The 12,361-nt window shown below is 37.0% G+C and overlaps 1 protein-coding gene across 3 annotated transcripts in view; it reads left to right on the top strand.

Annotated features, from left to right (window-relative positions):
• The window catches only part of LOC124299908 (octopamine receptor beta-2R), a 166,808-nt gene that overhangs the window by 79,354 nt on the left and 75,093 nt on the right, over positions 1 to 12,361 (top strand). For 2 of the 3 annotated variants that reach the window (XM_046753341.1, XM_046753339.1), the window contains one exon: positions 10,782 to 10,837. The exons of the other annotated variant lie outside the window; for it this stretch is intronic. The gene's annotated coding sequence lies outside the window, so the exon portion shown is untranslated. The remainder of the gene's footprint in view (positions 1 to 10,781; positions 10,838 to 12,361) is intronic. 3 annotated transcript variants of the gene reach the window in all.

Here is a 12,361-nt window from a genome sequence, read left to right as displayed (position 1 = left end):
AATTTGTCTGAAATTCAATTCCAGAATCGGAAAAGGGAAAAAGGGAGTGAAAGAATAAAACAGCGCTGTTTCAAATTTGCAATCCTGCACGTCTTTCGCCTGCCCTTTTAGTTCAGGCAAATAGAGGAGGGTGGTTACAGCTGCCGTTCGAAGCGCCGGTGAAAGTTGGTAAACAACGAACACGGAGCGTGAGAGAGAAAAGGAGAGAGAAAAGGAGAGAGAGAGAGAGACAAAGTTTCAGAGGGAAATAATTCGGTACGTGATGAGGACCGTTTTGAAAGTTATTGGCTGCTATGTACGATACTATATATGCGAGGAGTAGTAACAAGGGATGTTACAGCGATCGGTGAAACGCGTTTCCGTTCCGGTTGCAGGGTGGTTCTAGAATTAGTTTGTGGCGTTGCGTGCAGAACTGCCCTCAGAGGATAGAATCCCTCCGCATCGTTAATCACCACTACTTAACTGGCTGCTGGTTAAAACCGAGCACGTTCAACCCGAATACCGTTCTTCAAAGCTTAGAAGGCAACTCTCCTTTCACCCTTTTCCCTCTTTATCTCTCTCTGTCGAATAAGTCTCGGGCATAAAAATAAAAAAAAAGGGGGGAAAAATGGCAATTTTGTCGAACCGAACGAAGGGTGCGGGTAAAAAATCAAAAAAAAAAACAAAAATTAGAATGGTCAGAATTCCGAATATAAATATATCGAAAAGTCACAATCACGAAAGAACGAAGTGGTGAATCTTCGGATAAGCCAGAAATAATGGAAATAGAATATAAAAGTATCGAAATTTGAAGTTATACAATTTAGAATGCACAATTGGTGAAAATTCCGAAAGGCCATAAGCAGAATCAGGCAAACAAAAACAAATAACCTTCGGATGGATCGTAAAGTAGAATTTTCATCTATTCGAATTCATAAATGCGAAGGATCAAGAACCAGAACGGTTAGAACTCCGAATAGTAATCTCATAAAAGGCTTGGAATGTAAAATTGCAGTGTGTCAGAATCGTCGGAATGAAGAATCGCAATATATCGGAAGAGTCGATAACTCATATCGTATTGGAAGCCAAGAAATATAAGTTTACGATATCAAAAGTCGTATTCAATATTTTAATGAGACAAAAATATTGCAGATGAAAAGATACGCCCGATGCACCTAAGAATTTCTTTGATTCTGTATACAAAACATTTTGCAAGTCAAAATAGATTAGTCGGTTACTTTCGGAATACCGATCTTTCCGAATTTTACGATTCCGAATAATGACCCTTATACGTTCCGGATATCTATTTTCCGCCGTTTCTGGATGATCAAGTTCCAACTTTTATTTTTATAATATTTGGACATTTGAGAATATAAAGCTTTCTACAAATTCGTTCTCTGGAACATTCACTCTGTACATTATTAAATTCTGCATCTCTTAATTCTCGGATTAACGTTTTCCGAAGTAAGTGGGTTCGGATAATAATAAAAACTCTACCAAATACATTTGAGGTAAACTGCAGCTTTTTATCGAGCACCATTCGGAACTCAAAATTTCTGATATTATCTGTTCTCTCATATTTGTTATTCAAGTTCCTTAAATTCAGAATTCTGACCATTCTGATTTTCGGTTTTTCTGATTTCTTACCCCAAACGAAGACGAGTGAAATAACGAAATGTCATCCGTACGTCACAGAAATGTTGAATTATAAGAAATCAGCGCAAAGTGAAATTCAAGACCACCGAAATCTATTACATTTTTTCTTTCCTTTCTTTTTTTTTTCTAATCAATTTTTTCTTCGAATTTTAAAACGAATATATTCAATTGATAGCTAATTTTATCCCGGTAATATTCGTGATTAGTAAAAAGTTATTTGAGCTTTGATGCCATTATTTCCTTTGAAATTTCAAAGCTACCCAAATACATCATTAAAGAAAGAAAAATAAGTTGAGCGCGAGTTTTAACAAACAATCTATCCAATTTGTTATTGCAATTCTGAAAACAAGTGATTTTAGTTTATTGGAATAGCAAACAGCGGAGTCGTTCCACAAATCCAGGAGGCATCCTCGTCCCGTAGATCCGATATTCAAATAATTTTTTTCTTCTTACGTTTGCGTTTTTTTTTTCTTTTTTTTTTTTATTCTTTATACAGAGGTTCAAATTGAATCCGTGTAACGCCTGAGCAAAGAGTGAAAAGCGAACGAGGCGGAAATCCTGTGTGCATATCCCGGATTCCAGGAACGGGAACGATGTCTTATTTCTTCTTCGGTAGCTGATTCCCAAACTCTTGTTTACTTTCCTGTAATCGTGTCCCGCTTTGTTGGTAGCTGACAAGGGTAAACGCCTCGTGGTTCTCTTCCTCTCTTCTTATTTCCTCTCTCATTCACGCTTTTCTCCCCTCTTTGACTTTTACATTTCCCCAGCCAGCCCGAGTTCACACCCTCATCCCCCACCCCATTACATCCAAATTTTTTTTGCAACTTCACGCATGATACGAAAATGTTTAATGGTAAAACAACTCTCGCTCCTAATTTTTTTGGCATGTTCAATTCAAATTGAGTCGAAAAAAAAATAAAAAAAAAAAAACTGAGTACCTTTCAAAGTGAGAACAATCGTAAAAAAATTTGCACGCCAAATCTAAGAGGTCAAGGGTGAAACCCTGGTCGAATTTGCGTGGAATTTTTCACGTCCCGCTTAAGTTTTAGATAGCGAGACACTGCAATGCGATAATACTTGAAGAAAAAAAAAAAAAAACAACCAGTGTGTGGGAAGTAAATTTTTAGAAATTTTCATCAAATAAGTGCTTTTTGTGTTATATCAGGCACCGAAAAACGCGCTGTAAAAGGGGAAGAAGAATATTCTTCGTGAATCCCCCATCGTGGTGAATATACTTTTATTTTTTATTTTATCAGGATATATTATCAGGATATTTCGTCCCTCGTGTGCCATTGCCGTGAAAATAATCATGGAAAACTTGACGTTGATCCTGAAAAGGGGCTTTTGGGTGCGTTCTTTTGTGTCTGCATGAAAAATCGCAAGTTCTTGTATATTTATGGAGAAACTAATCGAGGCTGCTGGTCCCTTCTCTCTCTCTCTTTCTCTCTTTCTCTCTCTCTCTCTCTGGGCCCACGTAAGTTTCAGGTATGTACATACACGAGCGATTTCCGAAAGTTCGTACAGCGTCTACCAATACACACGGAATATCATCGATTATGTACTTGACAAAGTTTCCTACAATTTACTCGTTCCCATAGACAAGTTTCACCAACATCATCGTGTCACGTACAGAAGTAAAGTTTATCGGTTTGTGGCCAACTCCATTCCAACCACCCTTCCGTTCCGATATTCAGGCATTCCAATTCGTGACAGCAATTATTATTCCGGATATTACTGCGCATTAGGCTGTGCGTGTTCCGTAATTGCAAAGGTTTGATAGAAAAATCTTGCAAATCGCGAGATTAACGAATCATTAATATTTTCCAAATCTGCCCAATACCCGTCATTCGTCATTTTGGGGAAAATTTTCATGAGTAATTTAAGCTGACACTACAAATATCACGTTTTATATCTTACGAGGATTCGTTGAAAATTGTAGTTATCGTGTGGATTTATCAATAGTTGGAAGACCTGTGAAGCGTTTACAATCAAGTGAAGAAGAATGATTGATCAACCTACGATAAGTTACATAAAAAAATGTTGCGAAAGTAAAACTGAAGTTCGTTGAGAACAGTTTCATTTCAAAAATTGAAAAAAAAAAAAAGAACCGCCTTCTTACATCCAAAAAGGTTCCAGTTATTAATAAGTTAACGAAAATTTCACCATTGTTTCATTTTTAAGATTAAGATTCTCACTATCCAAAATTTTGAAGAACGACAATAATATTTGTAAAAACCGTAACTAATTTGGCAGAATTAAATTTGACTTCAAATTGGCCGAAAATTGTGCGATTGAAACTGCAAACGAAGAATTTATCAGTGTATAGAAGCAAATGGATCAAGTTAGAGAGCGATTGGACGAAGAAATTGGGAGTATTAGGTTATGAAGCAATTCTGCGGATAACGACTTTAGATAACAGGGGTTGCAATCAAAGTTTCGCAGAACTTCTCGCTCGGCTTTAAGCCTGGACCTAAAGTCGATATATTAGGTGAACTCCTTGAGTTGCGGGGCGATTAAAGATAATTAGACACGGGCGTGATAAGATGCCGCAACTATTAAATGATGGTATTAATCCCGATCAGGAGCAAATCCGTGCAAGCTCTTTGACGGAGAATTGGGAAACGTTATTGAATATAAAAGCCCAAATCAGATTGACAGGGTGGCCACAAATTTTTGGGAAAAAAAATTTCCATGACATTTCCAAGTTTTCCAGAACCTAAAACCTGGTTTTCTGAAATCTAAATTCAATTGAAGAAATTATAACGTACCAAAAAGTTAGTATAAACCAATTTGTTCTCTAGGCGTAAAAAAGTAAACTTGTTACCTCAAAATATCATTTCTAATTCCCATGATGAAAAAGTGATGTATCCAGTTTTTCTCATGACCAAATTAAACATGCCATAACGATACCTGCAAAATTTTCTCACGCTTTTGTTCACTGAATTTCGGTTGAGAAGACTAAGCCGTGATTCTGGACGATTTAAAAACCGCTGTAAGAAATTTTTATGACTGTTTTTATAGCTGTTTGAAAAATTTTTAGCGGCGATTTTTACCAGAACGTTTCTCACTCGCAGTTGCGGCTTTTAAGCGCACGATCAGCCACCGAAGAAATTGAAAGAAAGAACGAAATTGTGAAAGTCTACGCGGTTGGACTTTAAAGTGAATGATGAGAAAAATTATGACTCGTGGATACGGGGCTTCGAATGGGAATCAATGGTTTGATAATTCGTAATAAATCGGTTTGGCTTGGAACAAAAGATGCTTGAAAAGTTTTCTTAAGTCGAGTTCGGGGTGAACTTATCTCTAACGTTATCTCCAGACGCACTCTAAGAGTGTTCAGCTTAAAATTGCTAAATCGATATTCTCGATAAGAAGAAAAAGAAGAAGAAGACCGATATGCTCTCGTAGAAATTTGCACTTCCAGCGGTGGTTGCCGAGCTTTTTTCGTTGATGCGGGAAAAAGTTTCATCCATTAAGAATGTTGAGACATAATTACGGGGAAATATACCACCGATCTATCAATCGGGGTGGAAGAAACTGGTACCGCGACAAAATTCCCCGTGTAATTTGTCTTGGGCGGATATGTCGAGAGGAAATTTTTCACCTTTTTAAAATCCCAAACTTCGTTCCAGTTCCTTCGGAAGAGAGGCGCAATTAGGCCGAGAAACGAGCCGACTTCGAGTCACGCGTAAATCAGCGATAAGCGAACTACGCGCTGGTGTCAGCGGTGGGATGATCTTGAGTGACGGGTTACCAAAATCCGATAAGCTACCCCGTTTGAATGTGGTAATCTATGCTAATTTTGTCTTCTAACAGTTTGATCTAAGAGCTCAATGCCGTCGGCTCCGTATCTCTGAACGGCTTCATTTCTCGCCAAATATATAATGCCACACAACAGTTTCGCTTTCCCAGCTGGCTAAATCTGGCTAGAAAATTATCGATCTCTCCTGTCACTGTGTCTCGTAAGTATTTCTTTGTTCATATATTTTTATATTTTTATTTTGAATTGCATTCTGCCGTTTTGATATTGGATCTGTGCGTCGTATCGTGGTGATTTTTATAGCCAAACGTAGTCACGCGGAATCACAGTGATAAATTCTAATCATACTTTCTTACGAAATTGGTAATACGAAGTATAAAAATATATTGTAATAACCTTGTGTTTCAGAATAAAATAACGGGTACATCGAGCGTAGAGTAACGATTGAACAGGCCAAAATAAATTGAACGGTAAGAAATGCTCTTATCGGCGATACGTTTTTCGAAATAAAAGTCAAAAACAAGACTGTTCGTACAATAATACCGATTGACGCGGCAACTTTATTTATTTCTTGACGTACGAAAGCTCTCATATGTATTTTATCTATGACAACTACCAGATCAGAATAGAGGGGAAAAACCGGTGATTTCACCCTTTGTAAGAATATATATTGGGTTACAAAGTTTACTGTGAATTTTCAGCCGGTTCGTTCAACTTTTCCTTCATCTCTTGCCTGAATTTATACATGCTAGATTTTCCGCGAGTTGCAGGCTGCAATCTCGTTGCGAAAACTTTTCTTAATACGAGAAGAAAAAGACGAGTTTAGCCTTTTGACTGCGGTTGACGTACCGATTCGTATGAAATTTATTGAGAACTCGTGAAAAGATTGTCACCATTGATGAAAAAAAAACCGTTTATGAAAGATAATTCTCTGACGATGGAAAATTTTGGCAATTTGAGAGAACACTTTTTTACGGCCAATTCAACGGTTTGAATATCCTCAACATTTTATAGCATTGCGTTTACGGTGTACGTTCAATGATCGTAGAGACGCTCTCGTTTATGATGAGACGAAATTATTTGGAAAATAAATCTTGCGTTCAGAACGGTTTCCGAAATTACAGCGCGAACTTTATACCTGCAAATCTGTACGACGAACCAGAAATAGAACGGACATGGAATTGAGGTGCTGCATGGCAGCTACTGTATTTGGTATCGGGTATTTAGTCGGAGTTGTTACACAGATTGTTGTTATCCCGCGGAGGCTACAATGTTTAAAAGTAGCATCAGGTAGCTAATAATAAGCTTGCAACGCGTCCAAAACATTTCAAGATCACTTCCCCTGTGGCTGTTGCAGCCGGGTAACTATTGCATTTAAATTCCCGCTTGCCAAGAGCCGCGACGAGGGAGTAGAACTCGCTTTGCACTTCATTATCATCGACTCTATTCTCCATCATCTTCCACCTCTAGGCTATTATTATAAACACCGATGAGAAACGAATTTTCTATAAAAGCTGTTACCTTCTTGCCTGCCGTTAATTATTGCAATATTTTATCACAGAGACGGTAAATATCTCAGCGAATTAAAAATCTATTCGTTTTACGCGGAAACGAAACAGGTAAATAAATAAATGAATGGATAAAACCACTTATTTATTTTGTACGCGATGTTTCATTGCCGCGGGTATCGCAAATGTTTAATGTCAGCTTTTTACGGGATGCAATAGAGATTAAAAAGCTGCGGCTTTATTGCCTGACATGGTACGTGGGATGTTTGAATACGGTTTAGCTGGATTTTAGCAATTTCGTAGGATTTCGTTCACCGGATATACGATGATCGCAAAGATCTTATTCAAGACTTTTTGGCTGTGGGTATATTTTCGAAAATTTGGTAAAAATGTTTGATCCGTTATTGTGAGAACATTTGCAGGAATAAAAGAATTCGAAAGTAATTTCTAAATCATTAATTCACCAGAATATTTTTATTCCAAAATCAGGCCGATCTTACATCGATTTTATGCAAGACTGATCAAACAATTTTTCCGATTCAGGTTCAATTATTTTACAAAAGAGAAAAAATCAATCGACAAAAAATTGCTCGAACTATGATACCGACTCGACACGTAACATCGGAAATTTCAATATGCCGAACAATTTTGTAAGAAGCAGGGATCGAATTGTATTCGTAAGACTAACCTAACCTAACCTAACATAACCTATCTTAACCAAACGGACACCTTTGTTGGCACAATGTCGGAACGCAATTCAGGAGATTGTTAAACTTGCATTGCGATAATAGACGAGGACAAGAAAAATATTATTCTTTTAGATACAGCGAATAAAACGTTCGTGACATTTGACGGTCGTGCACAATTTTACATCATTGCTCGGTGTAAAAATATTCCCAAAGCAAACAAGCACGCGATGCCTCAACTTGCAAAATGACGTCAGCTTTAGTTATAAACTGTTGTAATAATATCGGCAAGCTTCTAAATTTCTATCAAAAAATAGTGATTGCGATAAGCTTGAGCTTATGCGAGCTTTCACGGTCCGTCGAAGAGTCAATTAAGTATAAGACTTTACCAGGCGCTGAAGAGACATGTTCAATTTGACAATTAGAGAACAGATAAAGCTGCAAATAACAACAAGCTAAACCGACAAACTAACTTGAATATTTTCTCTCAAGTATGAAATACGTTTGAAACTGATGCGAGAAAACAACAGCAAATATGTAGAAAATCTTACAGTCTCTCGGAACATTAATTTGAGTTTAATTTCGAGCTTTGAGCTCCGGTCTGACCGATAAATTTCAAACGAATCAAAAGTTATAATTATCATCATTCAATTCGAATAAATCTTTCAAAGTAATTATTTCAAATACGATTTCGAGAATTTCGTTTTCTCGAGCAAAAGCTCCGCTCAATTTTTTCCGTTCCAAAAGTTGAGAAGACTCGGGAGAAAACGAAAGAGAGAAAAAAAAAGAAATAAGTAGTAATCACTCGCGGAAGCATCTGTTTCTCCGGGAGGAGCTTTTATTCCAAGTTTAATCGAACCGCTGATGGCGTGCAGAGCGAAGTCTGCAGGATGTGAAGAGCTTAATCCGAGAAGAACTTCCTTCACTGTGTCTTGAGCTTTTCCAAAGTCCTCCAGGCTGCAGCCTCGGCCGCAAGAGAATCGCTTCACAGAGCTTCGGAGCCTTCTCTTCTTATATATCTCTCTGCAAATAAATATATCCGTTTTATTAATATCGCCGAGGCGACGGACGGACTTGCGGCCTTTACTTCAAAAGCTATATTGAGACCCCGGGCGAGTCGCAAGCTCCCGGGTTCTTCTTTCTCCCTTTTTTATCGTTGCATGTGCTGCCTTCCGTCTCGCGAATAAAACTTTCCGAACAAAAAGATGCGCAAATTGCAACGAAAGGAAAACACAAACAATATTTTCTTGTGCAGTTCATAACAATCCTGTCAGATATTTAACTTTTTTATTTGACATTTCTATTCTCGCGTTACAAATCATTCACCCTCTGGCGAATATTTCAAGAAGTTGTTATCACGATCGTTATTGTTTTAAGATTTCATAATCGTAATCAAGACTCTCTCGATCCATTTATGCATTGTTAAAACCAATTTTCGGTAAGTTTTTCATAATTTTTTTTCTTCCACGCTTTCAGAAAGAATTTTTTTTACACCATAATTCATACAAATAGTGAAAAATCGCGTCTCTCTTCGCACGATGCTCAACATGATCAAATGAGAAATAAGAAAAATGGGAAAATACAAAAATATAAAGGAAAGGACGTAGAAAAAGGACGAAATTTTGTGATATTATGATTGAGTATATACACCGGTAAAATGTTCAGTGTGTGGCGTGCCGCGGGGATGAGCAGGGAATTGCTACACACGGTTCTTGGATTTTATTGCACATAAGCTCAAGTACAACGTGCGGGAAGTCGAGAATAGAAATGGAGAGGAAATTTCCCTCCGGCTATAACGCGTATATGTATATATATCCTTGAATGAGGAAAATTCATATCAACGTATCAGTTTACATTCACTCGATGCAATTCTCTTGTTACCATGCATTACCGATGAAACACGTGTTCTCGTTACAGTTTTCAAAAAGTTTTCACGATAACTAAATTTCCAGCACAATATTTCATCGTTACCTTCAAAAATCGTGATCAAGATTTAATTTCTATTTTCTTTACTTTATTGTTATCTCTGTTTTGACTTTTCGTCACCTTTGGTGTTATAAAAAGAGCATCGGTTTTGGTTGAAAATCATTTTTGGGTAATTTCAACGAATATTTACGCTTTCGAAATTCTAGAATCCGAAAAATAGGTTTTCAGAAAAATATCGGACAATTCTAGCGATGATCTCCGACAGGGTTGGATGAAAACATTTGAAACTCGGAGGATTTTACAATCAAACGATGGGCACGAACAATTGCCATGTCCCGTTTAATTTAAACTCAAATTTCTGCCGGAAATAAATGTATTTTCAATATTTTATCGACAAACGTATGACATGTTTTTTTCCAGTATATATACTTTAGACTTTACAAATTTTTTGCTCTTCAAAATTTTTTTTATTTTAATACGTTTTCATTTAGCTGCCAAGTCCTACGAGTTTCAGATTTTCATCACGACCATTTTTTGAAATCGTTCCTGTAGTTCCGGTGACGAAAAGTGTCGCGAAAAAACTGTTTTTCCGGCTTGTTTTTTTTTTTTTTTTCTTTTTTTATGTAAAATTTTTTCAAAACAACAAAATTACCGTCTCACTTGTCGTGGGCTGAATCAAAAAACTTCCGAGAAACAAATTCGATTCGGTAAAAATTTTAACATTGTTTTAAATACGCAATTTAACTGCAAAACTTACCGGGGGTTGAAAAATAATTGTATACAGAAATGAGTCACGTTAGTTTACACAATGCTTTGCGGGAGAAATATTTATCGAGAGAATGGAATGTAGACGGGTCAAAGTCAAGTGTTGCAGGAAGTCTGCAGGCGAGTCGTAAAATTATACTCGATAATAAATCTTGTTATGACTACCTCTGAGCTTCGGCAGTTTGTAGCGATCGGTTTTCGTTTTTTTTTTTTTTTTATTTATTTATTTATTTTTTTGTTCCTTTTCATTTTTTTCTTATTTCACCTTTTAGGCACCGAGTGTCTCGGAGAAATATGGTTCAGGAGAGAATGTCCGATTGATGGTCGTGAAAAAAAAAACTTGCGGAAGAAAATCTGTAAACATGGAACACCGAACACAGTTAGATTGTATGAATATTTATACAGATCGTAAGAACATTTGTGCGACCTTGGACAATTTTTTTTACGAATCGCAATAACTCAACGTCAAGCCCAATGTTTATTTTCACTTTTTTCTTACAGGTAGTCGGGAGTGTCCGTTTCAAGTTCCAGTTATACAGAAGTTTAACTTGAAAAAGGTGAGCCATAGAATTTTCCCAGCTTTTATACGACTTCGTATTTTCTGAATTTTTCTTTCTCCGGTAAAATATCTCTGAGGTGATTTTATATATAACACTTACAACGTCATCAGACTGACTTAGGCCATGAAATGACTGGGAATAACTTTCTTAACTAACTCGTGATTGCTTCGTAATGTAATTGGAACTCTCTTGATGAAAGTTGAGGCGAACTTTTTTCGCTATTTTTCATTCCTTTTTCTTTTTTTTATTTATTTCTTTTTTTTTTTTTTGTTTTTTATCGCTGCCTCTTCTCGTTCTCCATTCTTTTTTCAAAGCTCGAGTTAAGGAGCCGTGTATTCGAAATTTTTGTCATCGAAGAACTTTACATTAGAATTTATGCGACAGTTTTTCCCCATCCGCATACGAATAATCGACTTTTTTAAAAGTCATTTTTTTTTCCCCTTTTTTGTCGATAATACTGTGAACTTTAGTCAGCGTAAAAAACAAGTGCGATTTTGGGTGACGAGGAACAATGCGAAATCACGATTCGTGGGAATATACACACATTTTTTATGTTTACATGTGTATATATATTTTGGGGCGCGTCAGAGGAAAACGTGACCATAAAATTGTTGGTGAAATATCGGCGAAACGTTGTAGCCTGGCATTGACGTCGACCGGGAAGAATCACTGCCCGAATGTTATCCGGTACCTGTGAAAAATTGAATGTTCACGAGCGGTAGGAAACGTATATTTTATACCAAAAGGTATTTTTAATTTTTCACCAAATTTGCAATTAGTTTTCACCGCATTATAAAGCAATTCCTGATAATAATAAATATAATTCATCCTATATGAGTGATTTTTTAAACTCATTGCTGCAGGCACAGTTTGTTGAAAATCATTATCAACGCCTCGTCAAGGTTCTATTTTGCAAATGTGTAAGGACTTTCCGTTCATCGGTTGAACAAATGTCCTCACCTCATCAAAATCTGTCTCCAGTATTCTTCAACGCAATCTACAATCGAGTTCAAACGCTGCCCGCAGACCTGAGAAATTATACTTTGAGGTAAATCGGTGAACCAATTAACGAAGGGGAATATTATTCCCAAATTGAACAGCAACTTTGAAAACGTTGCAGCCAGCTGACAACGATTGAAATATATCAGGACTTCGAATCGACGAAGTATTAACATTTCGACTCTTCCCGATGATCCCGCATTACCGAAAACAAAAAAGTGTAACGTGAATCATTACGGTTAAAAATTCCCTGGAACAATTATCCTGTAAATGGTGTTTGTTCCCGGTATAGCCTGAGGGTCGATTCAGCCGAATTAGCAAACCTTGCGGGCGGTTCGGATTTGAAGTGTCCTGATCGGATTTTCCTGGCTTTGATGAACAATTTTCAACCCCTAAACCCGGGGCCAACGAAAACTGATATTCCAGGTACAGATTTGTCGGCTTAAAATTTCGGGGCGGAATAATTCTGAACAAGCGTAATAAACTGAAGAAAAAGATAAAAACAAATAAATAATTATCAAC

Source organism: Neodiprion virginianus, chromosome 3 (assembly GCF_021901495.1).
Source record: "Neodiprion virginianus isolate iyNeoVirg1 chromosome 3, iyNeoVirg1.1, whole genome shotgun sequence".
In the NCBI taxonomy this organism is placed as follows: Eukaryota; Metazoa; Arthropoda; class Insecta; order Hymenoptera; family Diprionidae; genus Neodiprion; species Neodiprion virginianus.
The sequence above is the reverse complement of the archived record's forward strand: the minus strand, read 5'-3'. Positions and strand labels throughout refer to the sequence as shown.